The sequence below is a fragment of the Sciurus vulgaris genome (genome assembly GCF_902686455.1).
Source record: "Sciurus vulgaris genome assembly, contig: HiC_scaffold_152_arrow_ctg1, whole genome shotgun sequence".
Taxonomy (NCBI): domain Eukaryota; kingdom Metazoa; phylum Chordata; class Mammalia; order Rodentia; family Sciuridae; genus Sciurus; species Sciurus vulgaris.
In genome coordinates this window covers 234,302-255,575 of record NW_027632901.1, presented here as the reverse complement: position 1 = coordinate 255,575, position 21,274 = coordinate 234,302, and the positions used below count along the sequence as shown (strand labels likewise).

Sequence of the window (21,274 nt, the reverse complement as noted above, 5' to 3'; positions counted from 1 at the left end):
AGCGACGGCATCCCTGTGGAGTGAAGAGTGGCGCTCCTGGACGACTTCGCGGTTTTCTTGGCTGGCCATGCTCCACCTCGCAGGGCTGTGGTGGTGGGCCAGAGTCCACACCCTCTTCTCTGGCTTCGCCTCCAGCGGACCGCTCCCTCATGCTGGCGGCTTCAGTAAAAGTGGCCCTTGAGACACCTCCCTGCCAAGGACAGGGTACCAGTCCATCCCAGACTGCCCTGCTGAAGCCCACAGTCAGACACTGGGTGGCACCCACACTGGGTTCTCAGCAGCTGTCCACTCCAGTGTTCCCAGAGAAGTGCAGGAAGACAGGGTCCCTGAGCCCAAAGCTGCCACCGCCTTCAGATGTCACTCAGCAGGAACCCTCCTTCCCAGCAGTTCACCCTCTGTCCTAACAGACCCATGTGGGACAGCAGACAGCTCTCTGACAGCCCTGGGGTGGGGCATGGGCAGAGGGATTCCTGTATTTGACCTGATGGAGAAAAAATACTTTCCATTACTCCAATAGCACAAAACCATTCATTTTTAAATTTAAGGCATAAAATGGTTTTGAAAATGGTCCCCTTCCCCCAACACCATTCGACCAAAACTGGCCAAAGAACCACAGGATAATGAGCAACCATGGATCCTCACCCAAACACTGGCTTTTCTTCAAATAATGCACAGATGTTGTTGTATTTATGAACAGTGAGTCACACTATAAAAAGAAGCAATAACCATCTCAATAGATGGTCAGACAAACAAGCAATGTGTAAATGCACGGGAGCAAACCACCCCAAATACGCCATAACACGTAAAAAATTGACTCCATTGACACAATAGTGGAAATGTCAGAAAAAGAATGTAGAAAGTTCATGGTTAAATTTTTCAGCAGGCTAAAAGAAGATGTCAGGAGTGAAATTAGAAAACGCAGAAAGTGAAAGTGAAAGATAATTTCAATAAAGAGAGAGATTCTGAAAAAAAGGAAATCCCAGAAATGACACTCAATAAACCAAATTAAATGGAAAGCACCACCAAATTTGAAGATAGATTTTTAGGTCTTGAAGACAAAATACATAATCTTGAAAACAATGTTAACCATAAAAAAATGATAAGACTAGAATATTCAAGATATATGGGATGACATCAAGAGTCCAAATTTAAGAAACACTGGGGTAGACCAAGACTCCAAAATGTAAACTAAAGGAATGTATCATCCTTTCAATGAAATAATACTTGAAAATTTTCTAAATCTTGGAAATGAGATGGAAATTCAAATAAAAGACGTATATAGAATTCAAATTCATAGACTCAAAGACAATCTCATTTGAGATACATTATAATGTAAATGTCTAATATGCAGAATAAGAATATAATTCTAAAAGCTTCAAGAAAAAAAGAGCAGGTCACATTGAGGGAAACCAATTTGGATTTCAAGTGATTTCTCATTCCAGACCCTAGAAACCAGGAGGGATTGAAATAAATACCATGCTCTGAAAATGATCCTCAGGATTGAAGATGGGGCTGGGGAGATAGCTCAATTGGTAAAGTGCTTGCCTTACAAGCACAGGGCCCTGGGTACAATCCCCAGCACCACAAAACAAAAAAAACAAAAAAAAAACAACAAAAAAAACAACAAAAAAAAACAATTGAAGATGGAATAAAAACCTTCCATGATAAGCAGAAACTAAAATAATTAATAATCAGAAATCCTGAACTATGAAATAGTCAATGAAATATTTCATGAAGAAATGAAAAATAAAAATGAAAACCAGCATAGGATGAATTACACTAGAATAGTCAATTAAAAGAAAATCAAATCTGAATGAAGCCTTAGCAATAAGTCAAAAAGGCAGGAAATAAAAACCATCTCTCTATAATAACACTGAATGTAAAAGTTCTAAACTCTTCAATCTTAAGACATAGATTGGTTGATTGGATTAAAAACAAAACTCGAAACTATTGTGTTTGCAAGAGACTCACCTTTCAAAGATGGTCAAAGACTGAAGGAGAAAGGAGCAGAAAACATATGCCATACAAATAGTACTAGAAAAACAAAGAGGGTAGCGACTCTTGTATTAGACAAAGTAGATGTCAAGTCAATGTTAATCAGAGGAAACAAAGAAAGTCACTGCACACTGGTTATAAGAATCATCCAACAAAATATAATGATTGCAAATATTTATGCCCCAAACAATGGTGGATCTACATACATAAAATAAACCTTTCTCAATATTAAAAATCAAATAGACCACGATAGAACAACACTGGGTGATCTCAACACACCTCTGTCCTTAAAAGACAGATCATCCAGACATTAAGTGAAAATTTTTCAGAAAAAAATACTATTAATTAAATGAACCTAACAGATATCTATAGAATATTTCATCTATCCATGAATGGTTTCACTTTCTTCTCAACATCTCATGGAATGTTCTCTAAAATAGATCACAGTCTAGGGCAAAAAGCAAATATTAGGAAATATAAAAAATAGAGTCAATTCCTTTCATCCTATCAGATCATAACTGAATGAATTAGAAAACAAGATAAAAAACAAATCGCTGTAACACCTAGGATTTAAATAATACACTATTGAATGATGAATTAATAGCAGAAGAAATCAGGGGAGAAATTTAAAAAAATTCTCATAAACAAATGAGAAGAGTGATACAGCATATCGATATCTCTGGGACAGTGAAGGCAGTTCTAAAAGGAAATTTTATAGCACTGAGTTTGGGTATTAAAAAATAGAAAGATAGCAAATAAATAATCTAATATTGAACCTCAAGCTTCAAGAAGAACAACAAATTCAACACCAAAATCAGTCAAAAACAGAAAAAAATTAAAATCAGAGCCAAGATCAATGAAAGTGAGAGGAAAAAAACAATAAAATGACTCGATGAAACGAAGAGTTTTTTGAGAGGATAAACAAGATTGTTTAACCTTTAGCCAAACTAACCAAAAGAGATTACCCAAATTAACAAAATAAAGATGAAAAGAAAATATCACCACAGACACAACTGAAATCCAGAGGACAATTATTAACTCTTGAAAATGTATACTCCAACAAGCTAGAAAATCTTGAAGATTGACAAATTCCTGGAGACAAAGGATGTACACAAATTGAACCAAGAGGACATAGAAAACTTAAACAGATTAATATCATGTAATTAACTGAATCAGCTACCAGAACTTAAAAGAAGAACTAACATCAATTCTCCTCAAATTACTCCATGAGATAAAAAAGGAGAAACACTATCAAATTCATTTTATGAAACCAGTATAACCTGATATTAAAATCAGACAAAGACACATCAAGGAAAGAAAACTTTAGGCCAGTATTTTCAAGAACAAAGATGAAAAAATTCTTTTTTTAAAAATTTGTTTTAAGTAGTTATACACAACCGCAGAATGCATTTTGGCACATCATACATAAATGGAGTATAACTTCTCATTCTTCTGGTTGTACATGTTATAGAATCACACTGATGTGTAATCATATTTGTACTTAGGGTAATAATGTCTGATGGGCAAACCACATATAAAACACATTGAGTGATAGTGCACCATGATCAAGTGGGTTTCATCCCAGGGATACAAGACTGATTCAACATACACAAATCAATAAATGTGATTCAACACAAAAATAAAATTAAGGACAAGAATCACATGATTATCTCAATTGATACAGAAAAAGCATTTGACAAAGTACATCCCTCATTCATGTTTAAAACACTAGAGAAACTAAAGATAGAAGCAAATATTAGGAAATATAAAATAGATTTAATTCCTTGCATCCTGTCAGATCACAATGGAATTAATCAGAAAACAAGATAAAAAAGCAGAAACCTCTCTAAAACCGAGGATTTAAATAATACACTGTGGAATGATGAATGAATAGCAGGAGGAATTTAACTTTATAAAGGCTATATATGACAAACCCAAGGCTAATATCATACTAAATAGAGAAAAACTGAAAGCTTTTACTCAAAAAACAAGAAACAGACAAGGGATGTGCACTCTCACCTCTCTTATTCAATATAGTCCTTGAAACTCTAGCCAGAATAATCAAGCAAATTAAAGAAAATTAAAGGGATACAAATAGGAAAAGAAAGGGTCAAATTATCTATTTGCTGATATTTAAAAGTCCCCCAAAAATGCACCAGAAGACTTCTAGAGCTGATAAGCACATTTAGTAACCTAACAGGATACAAGATCAACATACACAAATCAATCATTTTCCTATACTCCAATAATGAATCTGATGCAAAAGAAATTAGGAAAACTATTTCACTTACAATAATCTTAAAAATACTTGGGAATTAACCTAACCAAGGAAGGGAAGATCCTCCACAATCAAAAGTATAAAATACTGAAGAAATTAAAGACCTTAGAAGATGGAAAGATCTCCCATGTTCTTAAATAGGTAGAATTAGCATTGTCAACATGGTCATATTCTAAAAGCATTGTATGAATTCAATGCAATCCCCATCAAGATAACAATGACACTTTTCTCAGGTCTAGAAAAAGAGGTTCTAAATTCATTTGGAAAAGTAAGAGACTCAGAATAGTCAATGGAATCCTGAGCAAGAAGAGTGAATGTTGGCGGCATCACAATACAGGACCTCAAATTATAATAGAGAGAAATAGTAACTAAAATAGCATGATACTGGCACCAAAACAGACATGAAGATCAATGGAATAAAACAGAAGACACAGAGACAAACCCACATAGATACAGTTATCTGATATTAGTTTTAACAAATGGTGCTGGAAAACTGGATATCCATATTTAAAAGAATGAAACTAGATCCCTGTATCTCACCTTGTAGGAAAGTCAACTCACAGTGGATCAAAGACCTAGGAATTAGACCAGAAACTCTGTAACTGAGAGAAGAAAATGTAGGTTCAACACTCCAACATTTACTTCCTTACCAAGACTCCTTAAGTGCAAGAAATAAAACCAAAATCAATAAGTGAGATGGCATCAAATTTAAAAAGCTTCTGCACAGCAAAGGAAAAATGAGGCAATGAAGAGACAGCCTACGGAATGAGAGAAGATCCTTTGCTACCTCCTCACCAGATAGGAAATTAATATTCAGAATATATAAAGAACTCAACAAACTTAATACAAAAAAACAAATAATCTAATTAATAAATGGGCAGAAAAACCAAAAAGACACTTCTCAAAAGAATACAAATGGACAACATGTGAAAAAATGTTCAATATCTCTAGCAATTAGGGAAATGCAAATCAGAATCACATTAAGATTTCATCTCATACCTGTCAAAATCTCAATTATGAAGAATAATAATAATAAGCATTGATGAGAACATGGAGAAAAAGTTATACTCATACACTGTTAGTGGGACTGAAAATTAGTGCAACCACTCCGGAAAGCAGTATGGAGATTCCTCAAAAACCAGTAATGGAACCACCATACAACCCAGCTATCTCACTGCTTGCAATAAAAGATATAAAATCAGCATATTACAGTGATGCAGTCATATCAATATTTATAGCAGCACAATTCACACTAGCCAGACTGTGGAACCAAACTAGGTGCCCCTCAAGAGATGAAGAAAATGTGGTATTACTCAGTCATAAACAAGAATTAAATTATGGCACTTGCTGGTAAAAGGATGGAACTGGACACTATTGTGCTAAGTGAAATAAGGCAGACTCAGAAAGTCAAAGGTTGAATCTCTGATATGTAGAAGCTATCCAAAATAAGGGGGTAGGACGAAAGGCAGAGAAGGGGTATTCCATCCAACCAGAATCAAAATCATTGAAGTAGAGGAAGGGCAATGAGGGGGAAGGAGGAGAGACTAGATAAGGGAAGAACTGTGGAATGAACCTGACCTAAAGTTCCTAAGTACAGATATAAGTATACTGCAATGAATCTCACCATTATGTATATCCACAAGGCACTGATAAAAAAAAAGTTATAAGTAAAAAGCAGAAAGTTTATTAAAGGGAAGGTAACAGTGGGAGGGGGAGGAGGGAAAGGGGAAGTATTGAAGTATTGGAGACTGACTTGGAGCAAATTGTATTCTATGCTTTTATACTTATGTCAAAATGAATCCTATTGTTATATATAACTAAAAAGAACCAATAAAAAGTTATGAAAAAAAGGTTAGTTGTAAAACTGGAGTTATGATTGTTTTCTAAAGAATAGTTTAACTTCATAAATATGTAGACTCAAACCAATTTTTAATTTGAAAGAAATGTACTTAGTTGTTCATGATTTAAAGAGCACAAGTGACAGAAAAATAATTCAATATACTTATGTATTACATATTTTTCAATGTTTGGATATTTGAAAAACACTAGAGAAGATGAACCACCCATGAAGAATATTTATGAGTTTGGTCTATGGATCTAAAAAAGAACAACACAGAAAATTAAAATATTCTTAAACCACAGTCACTCCACACAGTGGAGAAAAGTGAATATTCATATAAATTATTATATAAATCATAGTTTTCTGTGATGTAACAAACTGTAACCAATTAATTTATTTTATGTAATTTCTCTTTTTTTTAATAAAAAATTCCTCATTTCCAAACAAAATAAGAAGTTTAACAATGATAAAAACAAGTTTTAAAAGAATGTTAATTTGTTTTGGATCAGTTATTGGACATTGACAGACAAAAGTTACAAAGTTATATGCACTTATATGCTCAAGTAAGACAGCCTTGATTTCCCATTGTTACAAGCAATGTGTTAACATTATATACAAATGTAAATAGTGAGGGCAAACAAAAGAAGCAATGAAGAAAAATATTTTCATAGGAATAGTGCTATGGGTCAAAATTCACATATAAAAATAAATACTTATAAAACTATTAAATATTATAGTACTTGAAATTGAATCAATCCTTCTTCCAAATATCAAATTTAATAATACAAGCCAAGAAGGCCAATGGTATGCTTTAAAAAAAAAAATCAGCCTCATGTTTTTAATGTTACCACACTCCACTCACTAGCAGCCCAAATGGGACAGAAAAATTCATTGTAGTTCTCTAGAATCATTCCAGGAAGCTCTTCATTTCAAGATTTATAAAGAAAGGAAATTAAAGTGAAAGGCACACAGTAAAAGAAAACAAAAAGATAAGATTGAGAATACTAGCGTACCAATGTCCATGGTCCCCAACGCCGTGATACATCATCAGGGCAAGCATGCTATGAAATTGTACCACACTAGGTGGTTTGTTTAGGACTTCACAGTTGTGCTCTGGTGACAGCTGTCCATCGGAAAACTGACATATTACAAATCTTGATTTTATTCCTCCTCCACATATTTGTGTACACTAAAAATAAGAAGAGGAAATATCAAATCTATGTGACTTTCAAGAGACTATTATATTGCTTTATTCATTGTTTATATATAATTAGTAATGCTAGAGCTTCAAGTTTATTATTTCTAATTGTCAACATTTATCCCTGAATAAAAATGTTTTAATTTCATGGTTATTAAAAAAACTGACGATTTTTGAGACTTAGTAGGAAAATATTTCAGGAAGGCATTAAGTCTATAACAATACTATTTGTTAAGCCAGAAATAAAACTGATTTACCTAAGCAGAGAAGATCAATTAAATAATGTATGGATTTTAATCAATGAATTATTATGTAGCCATGAGAGCTAATAAGACAGGTCAAATTTCATACACATAGATAGATACTCAATACATTTTATATGAAAACCATAGATAGCAAAGCAGCATGTATAATATAAATCTGTTTCTGTAACCTATACAAAGCAAAAATCTAGCATGAAATATACCAAAATGACAAAGGTTCTAATTTATTATATTGCTCTTATGATTTCAATTTTGAAAATGAACATATCTGCATTCAGAAATAATAGTTAGTTGAATTGTGGAAAATAGTAAAGTGTATATTACAATTTACTTGATATTTATTAGCACTTGGCCAAAAGTATGTAAACAATGATTTCCAATGAATTTCCTATGAAGAAAATTATGTAATAAAAATAATTAAGCAAAAACACTTGACTAATTAAAAGAGCTGATTTACTTAATTCATCCAAAACTAACATAAATCATTGCTTCCTATTCTTTCCCATCCAATATATGGTTGGGATTAATATTCAAAGTGACCATTTTAGAAATTATCTTTACATTTATAGGACCTAAGAGTGCCAGAGCTTGATGAAAAGTCTTAATGACTGACAACTTTCTAACCTGAAGGAGAAGATTCATCAAATGAATGACTAAACAATAGGAATAAAATATGATCTTCATATAAAACTTGCTTTCTGTGTTTATATCAATCCAAATTCCTAAGAAACTTGAATAATAATGTACTAATTTTAGAAAGACAGTAGTAATTTACAGACATACTGGGTAGCATAGCAGGTTTTATTCATAATCTGGACTACATGCTTTCTATCATGAGTTGAGTGACTTATACCACGAGAGAACACCTATTTAAAAAGAATAGGGTTTTGATCTCTCAATTAAGAAAAGAAACCTCTTTCCATATAGAGTGAAGTAAAATTATCCACCAGTATGGGCTGGGGATATAGCTCAGTTGGTAGAGTACTTGTCTTGCAAGCACAAGGCCCTGGGTTCAATCCCCAGTACTGCAAGAAAAAAAATTATCCACCAGTATGGGATAGTGAACTAAGATTAGTTCAAAGTCATAAAAGTACTTTACTTTAGGTCTTCAGAGATGAAAACCTCCCCACAAATTTAGGGAATATTATGACTTACTTCTCCCCAGCTTCCATAGTTCCAGCGCGGACAAGGTCCCCAATCATAGTGCTTTGACTCCAGGGGTTTTGAGGGTGCATCACAGTTACTTGCACTCTGTCCATTCTCATCCTGGCAGACCATGACCCTATGCTGAAGACCTCCAACACAGCTGCAAGAACACGGGCCAGGATAAAGCACAGAAACACACACAAACTGCAGATTCCACAGTGTGAATTTGCATGGTGAAAAAAAAAGAAATCACTCCCTGACTCAACCCTAAGCAAACTGAAGCATGAAAATCTGACAAAACACTTAAGTTTTACTGAGGGCATCAGTAAAATTTGTTGATGAAAAGTAAGTCTTTCAAGCATACATTAGGAAGTAATTTTTCACCCTCATCCTAAATGTTAGGTAAAAAGGAATTAAAGTTTTAAGATTAACTGGGGGAAAAAAAAAGATTAACTGGGAAGATATAAAAAACAAAACACAGTGTTAAGTTACCTAATTTTACCTTTGTATTTTTCTTTAATTTGTATCATTATTATCATGTAAAATATGAACTTTGGTAATGTACTCAATTTTACTCTATTCCATTTTTATCACAGTAATTTTTGTTTTTTTATAAACATTTGTAGTCTTACTTTGTAAAGGATTTTCTCGTTTTTATCACAATGCACACTAATCAGATTGTTTTTAAGTGCATTCCTTTGTAATCAAATATCACATTATTCTGCAAATTCAGTAAGAACTCTGGGGAATTGTAGTCTACATCAAAAATGCTTAATCCATTTAAGATTTAAACTATCCATCTTCAGTTAATAAAAGTATTCGATGTCATTATATACAGATCTGCTAAAGGAAATATAAAAAATGACAGAAATATAACAAAATGATAGAATTAATATAACTCAATAAAGAACAGCTTATTGATCCCCATGATCCTGTTCTCCATTGGTTTCCTCTCAATGACAGATGGACCCCCTGATTTTGATTATCTTTGGTTTGTTAGTTAATGGGAAATGCCTGCCTGGGAACTGGCTTGGCTGCTCGGAAGAACCAGGAAAGTGGCTGTATCTGGGTGGACAGGCAGTAGGTTATATTCTTGTTCTACCAAAGGGCGAACTTCAGGGCACAGTAATTCTCATCAACTGGCTGCTGGTGGTTGATGAATAAAACTTGTTGAGTTGCTTTTCCATGGCCAGAGGATGGTGAACACTGACCAGAAATTTAGCCAATATTTACAATGTAATATACTACATTGATATTATATAAAATACCATATATTATATTTAAATATTTCACTTCCTATTTTCTCATAAGGTTACTTACAGGTGACCAATTTCCTGCTTGCCATTCTCCACAAGGGCTAAAGCAAACACAGATATTTCAGCAGGTCTGGACAAGTGTGCACACTGTGATTCACCTGCTATTCCATCATGAGCATCATGATAGCTTACAGAGCAGTCTTGATTAACTCTTCCACAAGTCATGGAGCACATAAAAAATAACATCAAAACGTTAGATAGTACCTCTCCCAATGTTGCTCACATTCATAAAACATCAAGTTTCCTGAGAAAACATAAATTAGGAATAATATCACCTGGCTTCCTTTCTTAGTCAAATACAGATGGGGCAGAAAATATCACAGTTTAGATCACAAATTGCACAAACAGATAAAAAATATGAATGAATATAATGTCTTGAAATAATGCTTAGTTATATGACAAATTTGAAGATACTGCATAAGAGAATCTTAATATCATTAACATTAATCTTAAAAGACTTAATGAATATTTAAGACTAAAGCAAATTATATATTCTAAATACTTTAAAGCTTTTAGTTCAGAAAAGCAACAAGAAAATGTCCGTAGTTCAAGTAAAAGTTGATAAATGCCTGATGTCACATCTGTATCTTATAACAAACTAGGACATAATTATCATTATCCTCATTTTGTAGTTTAGAAAATCTCCAAATGCTCAAATTTCCTGCACATAAACACAGGCTGTGGAACGGCAGAGCATATTAGCCATGGAGTGACCTAATTCTAAGCCCTATGCTTGGTCCATCCTATCAAAATACTTGAGAATGAATACACACATTAACTTAAGCAAATCTGTCCCAAACATTCTGCTGATATCTAAAGGCCCCCATAAGAAATACTGCTTCTCTTCAATAAATTCACTTACTGGGGTCCAAGAACCATGTCTCCACTGTGCTGCTTTTCCCATGGGAACAGCTGGTAAGGAAGTAGCACCAATATTGGGGATAATTGGGCAGGGAGTAACTATACAGTCCTATTCAAAAGAAAAAACAATCTCAAAGAACATCATTTAATTAATCAATCACATTTTAATTAAATCTGATATTTCTTTGCCTCTGTCACATATCTACTTCAAGAATAGCTGCACACCAATTTACAAAGTGATGGATGATGTAAAGAATTTTATTTTCAAATGTTCAAAGTACTGTCAAGTGCTAGCAGTGGATAGCAAGACTGAATATCAATGTTTGGATCATTGCATCTGATAATTGAAGAGGGAAAGAGCCAAGTCCTTCAAAAATACCACTAGGCTGAAACATTCTGAAGGAATACAGAACTCCACCTTAAAAAAGCACAACACACTTTAAGATTCCATAATATTCATAATAATAGATGTTGTCATACATGCACAGTTCAAAGAATAGGAATACACAAGTTAAATACATGATCCAATGGCAGATAAAAGGTAATCTATTTCATAATAAAACTATAAGACTGGCAAAACCAAGAATGACAAATTCTAGCTCATGCACACATTTTTAAGGCATAGAAGTTTAAGTGGGAAAAGTACATATAAAAATAATTTGAACACATTAGTGATGCTCTTGTTAAATAATAGATATTTTTGTTTATAATCCACAAAAAAGTTTCCTTTACCTGCCTATCACCTGGGCGATGGCCTCTTGACATTCTCTGTCACCTAATACTGCACTAAAGAGCTCGTTGACACGTTTAACAGCACATATGTGATACCCAAGTCCGCAGGTAGCTGTGCACTGAAAGATAAAAAGATATCGCTTTTAACAAATTACATAAACTTCAATTTTCTTAACAAATATATACCTAATAATATGCTTTCAGTACATCTTTTGTACAAGCCTTTTATGCCACATTCAAAAATGTAAAATTAATAAATTCAATCAACATGCCTACTTATTTAAATATATTATGTAGATATTACTAAATACTGAAGTTAATGAAATGTATATTATTAATACAGTTTTAAAAATTATCATATCAGTAAATGCCTGATATTTTGGAGGCAGAGTCAATACAATTATAGAAACAATATACTTTCAACCTCTACCTGGCATATCTCACTGAATACATTAAGTATATTTCAAAGAGATAAAGAAGGGAGAGGTGAAAAGATTTCCATCAGCTCTAGCAATCTTCACAGGACAATACGCTACCCACACTCATCTAGTCTGATCACTGCTCATCTTACAGATTTCCAGCTGCCTGGTTGGCAGAATTTCTAAACAATGCCTATTCTAAATATAGTAAAGATACCAATGAAAACACAGAACATGAAAATATTTATAGTTTGATCAAATATGATAAAACATGATATTTACAGTCTTTGGGTAACTAAAATGAATCCAAAAGCAAAGCTGAAATATTTAACACAGCAATAATGTCTAAATTTTAAATATATTCACAGACCTCCATGATCCTACTTTCCAAGCAGCACATGCATGAAACTCACACAGTCTTAAGAGATTCAGGTTTGGTACTTGGATTACAGAAGCCATCACTCAAGTGATCTTCATTCAGTTGACAACAAACCTGCCGCTGCTTTGATCCTTTTCCATATGTAACAAGACACTGTGACAAGTCAACAGGATGCATTACAAAATGATGCAATCATCAATTTGCATGATAAATTACAGCTGTAAGACCATTCCTAAGTGCATTATAACCCCGATCCTTTACAGACAGTCACTGGGCAAAACTGCCACCCCTAACTTCTGTGGCCCAAGTGTCACTGAAATGTCCACTGTTCCTATGAACAAAGATACAAAACTAACCTTAGAAGAAGGTTACATTCCAGGTTACTGCACTTATAAAACTAATTATAAACATTAGCAAATGTTATTGCTAACTTGATAACTATAAATAGATTAAGGATAGCCATTTTGCAAACTTTTACTGCCTTTATAAAAAATTTCTTAAATGATAAATATGTGTAAATTTTATGAAGTCTTTGATGCAAAGTTTCCTAACAATGTTATAACAGTTCTAAGCCTCACGTTTTTAATGTTACCTCACTCCACTCACTAGCAGCCCAAGTGGGACAGGAAAATTCACTGCAGTTCTCTAGAATCATTCCAGGAAGATCCTGACATTCTCTGTCAGCAAGGTAGCGGTCAAAGTTGTTTATACAATAAGATTCTCTAGACCTTTACCCTCCTCCACAACTCCTGGAACACTGATTTAAAAAAAAAGAAAAGAAAAAAAAAAAAGACATTAGGAGATGGAAAAAATTAAATTCTTTACAAAAAATACTTTGGAGAAATTTAATATTCAATTAGGACAAAGGAGGCAACCTTCCTTAAACAACAATTATTTTACCTGGGACCATTCTAAAAAAGGCCATCTTGTTAGGACACAGTCACCGTGGCATGACTCTCAGGTAGGTTTAAGTTGGTCACTGAAGTCGTGGTCATAAACTGGAACAGTCTGTCCTTTATGAATGGAATACTTCATGCAGTGGACACACAAGGGCCTGTATCCTCGACCACAGCGGGATGAAAATTCACTTTTGTCAATGATGTGCCTTCTAGAAAAAAAAGACAGTATTACACTTGGCATATGTGTTAATTAACACAAATTTTACAATGAATTCTGAGAAACTCATCCATGAGATTCAATATTAAAAATTCTAAGACCTCACAGAAATGCTACCTGAAAAGATTTAATATATCACTGAATCAGAGAGGTAAACTTTCAAGAGATTATATAGCTCAAACTTGCAATTTATAGATTTAAAAAACAGGCTTCAGATGGATTATGTATTTCAATGGTATGAACACTTGAAAATTTTTCTATTTGGTCAGAAATTTTACTTTTTCCACACCAAATCTTAAGTTGCTTCCAAAATAAGTAAAAATTAAATAGTTAAAGTGGGAGACAGGGCACCAACATCAACACTGTATCTATTAACATCACCTTAACACTTGATGATAACTTTGGAGGTATGTCCAAGAAAGCATAAGTTTCAAAAGCATTTGAAAACATTGGGTGTAGATCAAGATGAGATAAGTACTTAGTGGCAGAATTAGGACTGTAACTGAAGATATCTGACTCTCATAGGTATTTTCTACCTATGAAAATACCTGACAGTACTTTGATACATGAACAGAGAATGTCTGGAAATCCGACAACATCAATAAAGACACAACCTTTAAAAATGGGCAATACAGTTTCCGTAAAGCATATCACACTGCCTCATTAATTCATTCTAGTCTCTAACTACACATCTTTGCAGGGAAAACACTGTTCACAAGCAAAAATGCTAGTTTTATCTAACTTATCCCAATTATAGCCTAGGAATCAATCAAACAGTATGAGTATCTCCATATAAAGAAGCACAGAAATCACAGAATTCATTTCTGACAGCTTCTCAAGGATTTCACTGTGTTTCATGAAACTTAAAACAGGCAATTCTACCATACTTTTGTTATGTTTTCAAACAATATAAAAATATATGCATAAATTCTTACCCTTCAATACTGAATGTGACCTGCTACAATGCAAAAGTAAAAAAAAAATTAAAAAGTGGAAGATGGGGTTATTTTTCTTAGTATCAGTCTGTTACTAATCATCAAAGGGGGAGGAGAGGACAAGGAATTTAGATTAGAAGTACAAGCTTTGCTGCCATGATCTACCATCATGCTGCTTACTACTTAAAGGATTAATTATTAACATACCAGGAAGATGTATACATTCTCTAATCATAAACTTTTAAATTTAGTAGTTTATGAATTCAATGGGAATTATAGAATCAGGCTACTGATTTATTGATTTAGATCTTTAAACCATGGCTTTTCAGAGTAGAGTTTACTTAGATTTGCTTTACAGGCAAAATGACTTCCATTTTCTAACACACAGTGTGGAGACCTGCATACTGGTATTCAGCCAGTAATATGAATAAAAGTACAAATAAATTGCTCAGTTTCACCACAAATTAGTGAATCTGAAATTTTATAATAGCAGAGGCAAATGATGGGTACTAATGACTGGTCTGTTCTGTTTTAGGAACTGTTTTATATCATATCTCACTTATTAGTTTAGTTGTATTATGCACTGGTTATATCATACATTATTTGTTTTTGACCTTAGTTCACAGTCTGTATTGCACCTTTCAGTCACAAACAATGGGAGTGGCATGTAGCTGCAACTTTGATCAGATACAATCATAAGTTCACTTCTACATATGCAGATAATTTTTCTTCTATGAAGACCTTGGCCAAAGTCAAATGAAAACTAAAAATGAAAGGAGAATTTGCATAAGTATAAGTTCCCTAATTAATTAATTCTATTAATAGTCTAAAGGGTGCAACTAAGAAAGCTAAATGTTCAACACTACATATAAGATATGCTAACATATTAATCCAGTTAGGAATGATGTTTTATTCAGTAAACTGAATCCTGAATGATTGAGGAGTTTGCTTAGTGAAGAGGAGAAAGTAAGGTGGGAATGGTCCAGAGTAAAAAGAATACATCAGGGCTAATATAGAGACTGCGGGAAACTGAGTGGCTAGGGTCAGTGCTGATACTACCTGGTATATGGTATTATTGATCCCCCATATTTGTTTCCCCTATATCTGAAGAAAGTGCACATCTCTAGTTGCTACAATGTTGTGGTAAATTCCTGTTGGAGAACACTTCCCTGTCAATTGACATCAGCCTTATGCCAACTGACTAAAGTGGATGGAACCTACTCAAGTTCCACCAGCCCTCTTTCCCTTTTCCCTCTGCTTCCAGAACAGCATTTCTCAGGAAAAGCTGCTCTTTCAGCCTGGAGTTATGAATGAAAAGGCACTGACTGACAATAAAAGGATCAGTGGTGTCACAGATTGCAGGGAGGGAGGCAGGATGAGAAGGTGAGCACAGGTGATTCTCAGGTCAGGGAAACTTCTCTGGGTAATAACATCTCCGTAAACATATACGGCACAAAGAGTGAATCCTAATATAACCTACAGACTTTAGTTGATAATAATGCATAAAAACTGGCTCATCAATTACACACATGTGCCAAACTAATGCAACATGATAACAGATGAAGTGGGACAGGGATGGGCAAGGGGAAACATAGAGGGAAGGAAGAAGGCAGAATATTCAGCGTTTCTGTACTTTCCTTTCAAGGTTTTTCAGTAAACCTAAAGATGCTCTAAAAAGTAAAGTGCATCAATTTTTTAAAAATGACATGATACAGATAACAAGTTAGAATAGAACCCTAACAAATTAGCAGCAAAGCATGATATGGACAGTCAATAAACTTTTGTTCTAAGCCACTGTGATTTGATGGCTGGTTGTATGCAGCATAACAGCAAAAGTAAATTCAGAGAAATGGTTATAAGTAGTCAGAATTGTCTAAATTTACATTTTCTGCAATGAAGAGACAGTAAAGAGTTTAAGCAGTCTGTGACATGACCAACTTTCTGTTTATAAAGCTCAACTATGTACTATCAGTTGACTAATTATCTTTACTAAAGACCCTTTAAAATAAAAATTTTTTGAAAAGGCATATGTCTAAAAGAACAGGGATAAAAGGAACAGTAGGCAAGAGAAAGAATTATTTTTAATATGAAAAGCAGATTGGAATATGTATTTTTAAATTTTCTTGTAGTTGTAGATGAACAGAATGCCTTTATTTTATTTGTTTATTTTTATGTGGTGCTAAGGATAGAACCCAGTGCCCCACATGTGTTAGGCAAGCGCTCTGCCACTGAACCCCTGCCCCAGCCCTAGTCCTGGAATAGACTTTTGACAGTCAAGGAAGATGAACCCTAAACCTGTGAAGGTGGAGAGTGAATTAAAAAACAAAATTCATGCCACAAAATCCAAGAGAAGTCCAGGAATCAAAAGACACCAGGTTTGTGACTGAAGAGGTGAATGTTGTAAGAGGTAGATCTAAAAAATGGAGACTTGATTGAAAGGTATTTATGAAGAACAGTTAAGTCAACAACCCTTCTAGCCAAGAGCAGCAGAAAGTAAGCCACCTGAGTTACTTGGCACTTCTAGTGGTCACATTAAAAAATAGTAATTGGTGATATTAATTTCAATATCATTTGTATTTAACCCAATTATCTGGAATAGAATCACATTAATATGGCACCAATGTAAACATTATCCATAATATGTTTGAATTCTTTTGTTCATATTAAGTTTCCAAATCCAGTGACTATATAACACTTACAGCACATGGACTAGCCACAGGTGGACAGCATAGCTCTAGGAGAGGAGAACTTGAAGGAATGGGACATAATGCAGGGAAGCCACAGCACAGCACACTGAAATGGGGTGATGAAGTGAGTCTCCATAACGAAAGAACAGATTCCAGCCTGACTCACCACCTGCTGTGATCCAAAGATGACATCTGTTGTTCCCCCATCACGACTGTCAGAAGATGAGGGAATTCCTCTCTTGGGTGACCATTTAACCAAGAAAAAGGATCAAGGATCAACTGACAAGGACATTTGGTTCTTCACCCCACTGACAAACAAAAGGGCTGCTCAACAATCCAGCTACCCTAGAACGAAGCCCCTGGTTGACTCATCTGCCCCACAGAGCTTCCAATCAGCATCTTAGTCCTTCCTAAATATGAACAATCAACAAGTGTTCTTTGGAAATTCTGGAAAGCTACTAACAAAAGAGGACAAAAGAAATAAAAACAAAATAGGACTAGGATGAAACTAGAATATCAGAGCAGCAGAAAACTCAAGACTACACTTACACTCAGAGCCTAAAAGAAGATATTGGAACCATGAAATAAAAGCAAGACATTATGAGAAGAAACATAAAAACAGTAAAATGTAGAAAATAAATAAGAAATTAAGTGCTCAGTTTAAGAGGTTGAATGCTCAAACAATAAAACTTTTAGAAACATAAGAGAAAAATGAGTGAGAGGAAATTATCAAAAACATTAATGGAGCTGGGGATATGGCTCAGTTGGTAGAGTACTTGTCTCCCAAGCACAAGCCCCTGCATTTAAAACCCAGAACTGCAAAAAAAAAGAATAAAAAAATAAAAAAATTAATGAATGCAACTAAATTTCTCAAGACAAAGAATCAGTGTTTCCAAGTTGAAATGACAACCTAATTTCTTAGGAAAATGAAGAAAAAATAAAATGAAATGAAACATCAGCATCAAGGTATTAGCATGAAGAGATCCACAAAACTTTCAGAACAGAAAATGCCACATACAAGCACAGGAAATTGAAAAATAAGCTGAGGAAACAGTCATAAACAAGACTTTCCAAATGCTAAAGGAAAATCACATATTTTAGAATTTGTATGAAAGTATTTGGCAAGAATGAGAATGGAATGAAATAACTTGCAGGGATGGAAACCTCTAAAGTTTCCTTTCCTTCTCAGTAAATTACCGAGGAGCATGTCCACCTAATGAGAGAAGGAAACCAGAAAGAGGAACTCATAAAACATGAAAACAAGGAATCCAGCCTAAGAGAAAGCTGAAGGGAATTGCCAGGATAATAAATAAGGGACATCTGGGGGTGATGGTCACATAACAAGACTAAAAAGCAACACAAATCAGTGCAAGAGAAATGAGGGTTATGGACAAAGATGAAAAAATGAAGGAAAATTAAAGCTATCAAATAGGCTTGCAATACTAAGAAAATGTGTAGTACTGACAAAAATCTTGAGGACTGATAACTTTCAATATTCAGAAAAAGAAACAAGAAAACAAAACTGAGGAAATGCATCTTGAGAGAAACGAAAAGGGTACAAAAAAGGAATACACTCAACAGTGTACTGTGTGGGAAAAGAATTAATAGTTCTTTTCTCTTGCACATGATCCTTTAAGGGGACTCTCCTGGTCTGGACACCCCCACCACTTCTCACTATATATTTCACAAACTTCAAGAATCATATTATTATTTATTTGGTGCGTACACTGCACTTAAGAATGTGCTTTAAGAATGTGCCTTCATTCACCTCTTGCTTGGCTTTGTCCTCCTAGATCCCCATGCTCCCCAAATTCCAATACTCTTCAATAAAGTACACCCAGGGCCTTTCCACCAAGTTAGTTCTTCCTTCTGCATTACCAAAGTCCCTGGTTCTACTTTAACATTTATTCCAGCTGACCTGGTAGTCACCCACTACCACAGCCCTTCTCGGAGACACTGCCCAAGCAGTTTCAGGAATGCCTGTTCCCATGCAATCACTCTGTGCATCACTGTCCCAAAGCAACAGGCCCACAGGTGGGCCTCTTCCTGAATGAAGCAGCACAGTTCCTGTGGGACCTGGTCACATCAGTTCACTAGATTGTCCCTCACATTCTTATCATCTGTGGCCACTGCCTCTGGTCACCTGCTTCCTCCCATAGGATCATCTCCACACTGCTTTAGGCTTCCTTTCCTCTGACCACTGTTTTCCCCTATTTTTAAGCTTTCTCTCTATTCTCCAAGAAAACGACTTCTCCATTCCATACATTTTCTCCATACCTCATCTTCAGTCTACTCATACCTTCTTTCTCTGATCATCTCTGATACACACAGATATAAGGTACTGCATTTACCATTTTACTACTATTATACTACTACTTAACATTATGATTTCTACTCATGCTTCTGTTGCATCCACTAGACTTTAAAACCTGAATGCAGAACTGGGGTCTCATTAATAACCTAAAATAAAGCAACCCCTCAATAAATGTCCTTCATTGAACACGTATTGCACAACTAAGCATCCATAATTACACACTACACAAAGACTCTAGTCTTCCCATTTGCTGTCCCAACTATAAATTTCTCTTCCATTTCTTCTCTGCTCCTTTCAGTCATTCATGCCACCAGTACATAACCATGGAAGGCAAATGAAAGAATGACAGAATGTTTGAAATATCAATACAAAAAAAGAGAGACAGGTTGCTAAGAACAAGTGTGTGGAGGAGAGTGGATGAGAAGGTAGGTATTTCACTAGGAAGAGGGATGTAAGTAAGTTAGAGAAAATGTCTGCAACTACAAAAAAAAATAAGAGAGAGAGAGATAAAGAGAATGAGAATAAGAATGTGTGAATGTACCAGGAATAGTTGAAAAAGGTAGTTTTAAGTGGGGGCTCTTAAGTAAGAAACACAGAGAGGGAAAAGTAAGGACAAAATAAAACTACACTTGTATGTCTGTGTCATATGGAAAGGAGGAGGATTCCATAGCAGCCTGACTCAAAGGGACTGAATGATAACAGCATGCAGTTAAACCACCATCTCTTTTTAAAACTGGGGTACCTTGACACATTTTGGTACAGTCTTGTCGTTGTCCATGTGCATCCCATGTGAACAGGTCACTTCTATCCTCCACAGGAACGTGGAAGGAATATCATACATCAGGGTTGTATAAATTACCCACACATAGCACCTCAATAAAGATACAAAGGAACATACAATCAATTTATAAAACATACATCCTTCAGACATAATTTCTACGTTTAGTAATGAATGCTAAGTACTTAACCACTACAGTTCACTAACATGATTGAAGTCAAGTCTCACTGACCACCAAAGAGTTACCTGTAAAACAAGTTCTTCTTCCAGTCAATCAGTACTGTTAATTATTTATATTGAATTGTTTGATCCACTGTATTCAAAAAGAGCTCCTTGTATGTTTATTTCTCTTTTTAACATACAACAAAACTTCCATTTAAAAGAAAATTCCCATGTGAACTAGGGTCAGTATTCTAAAAGGCTATGAAATGACTACACCGCTCTCTACGCACCTGTCTTCATCTTTTTATAGAGGCACTCTATCCCTGTGGAAATATATGTGAATATTAGCTTTTCAGAATAATACTCCTACCTCCTTCTCTATTCATGCATTTTCTTGTTCTCTCTTTCCCATTGATAGGTAATAAGATAAGCCTATCAAATACATGCATGCAAAAGAACAGTATAGTATATATTCTTAATTTGTTGCTTTTTAAATATAAAATTGCATGGTGTCCACAATAGTGTGGTAATAAAAAGACAAAAGAATTTAGTATTCAAACAGTGGGTTAAGTTCAAGTTGTCTCAATTAGTTGCTTTGTGATGTTAGACAAACTTCTAGCTCAGTTTCCTACATTGCATAATAAATCAATACAAATTTCTGCCTTAACAGGCCCTTCATCAGGATCAAATTTGGAAAATGTTTACAAAGTGTGTAAAGGGTAAAATCATTGCTATTTATTTTTAATTTTCAAGAGAATATGTAATATTTAAAACTTTACAATAATAAAACAGTAATAATCAAGTGCTTCTCTCTTGTTTTACTAGTATACTTCTCAGTGAAACAATAACCTTTTG

At 34.5% G+C, this 21,274-nt stretch overlaps 1 long non-coding RNA gene across 7 annotated transcripts; it reads right to left on the bottom strand.

Moving 5' to 3' along the window:
- Positions 1-368: 368 nt before the first annotated feature.
- On the bottom strand, positions 369-20,650 carry LOC306652235. Of its 7 annotated transcripts, XR_013761329.1 has the most exons (5): positions 20,222-20,479; positions 12,419-12,580; positions 10,899-11,748; positions 7,127-7,302; positions 369-481 (listed from the first exon to the last, which is right to left on the bottom strand). It is a non-coding gene; the product is annotated as an uncharacterized lncRNA (long non-coding RNA). The 7 variants fall into 7 exon arrangements; XR_013761330.1 differs by lacking the exons at positions 369-481; positions 7,127-7,302 and adding an exon at positions 3,846-4,931; XR_013761331.1 differs by lacking the exons at positions 369-481; positions 7,127-7,302 and having other exon boundaries at positions 10,712-11,006; positions 11,630-11,748.
- Between the last annotated feature and the right edge of the window lie 624 nt (positions 20,651-21,274).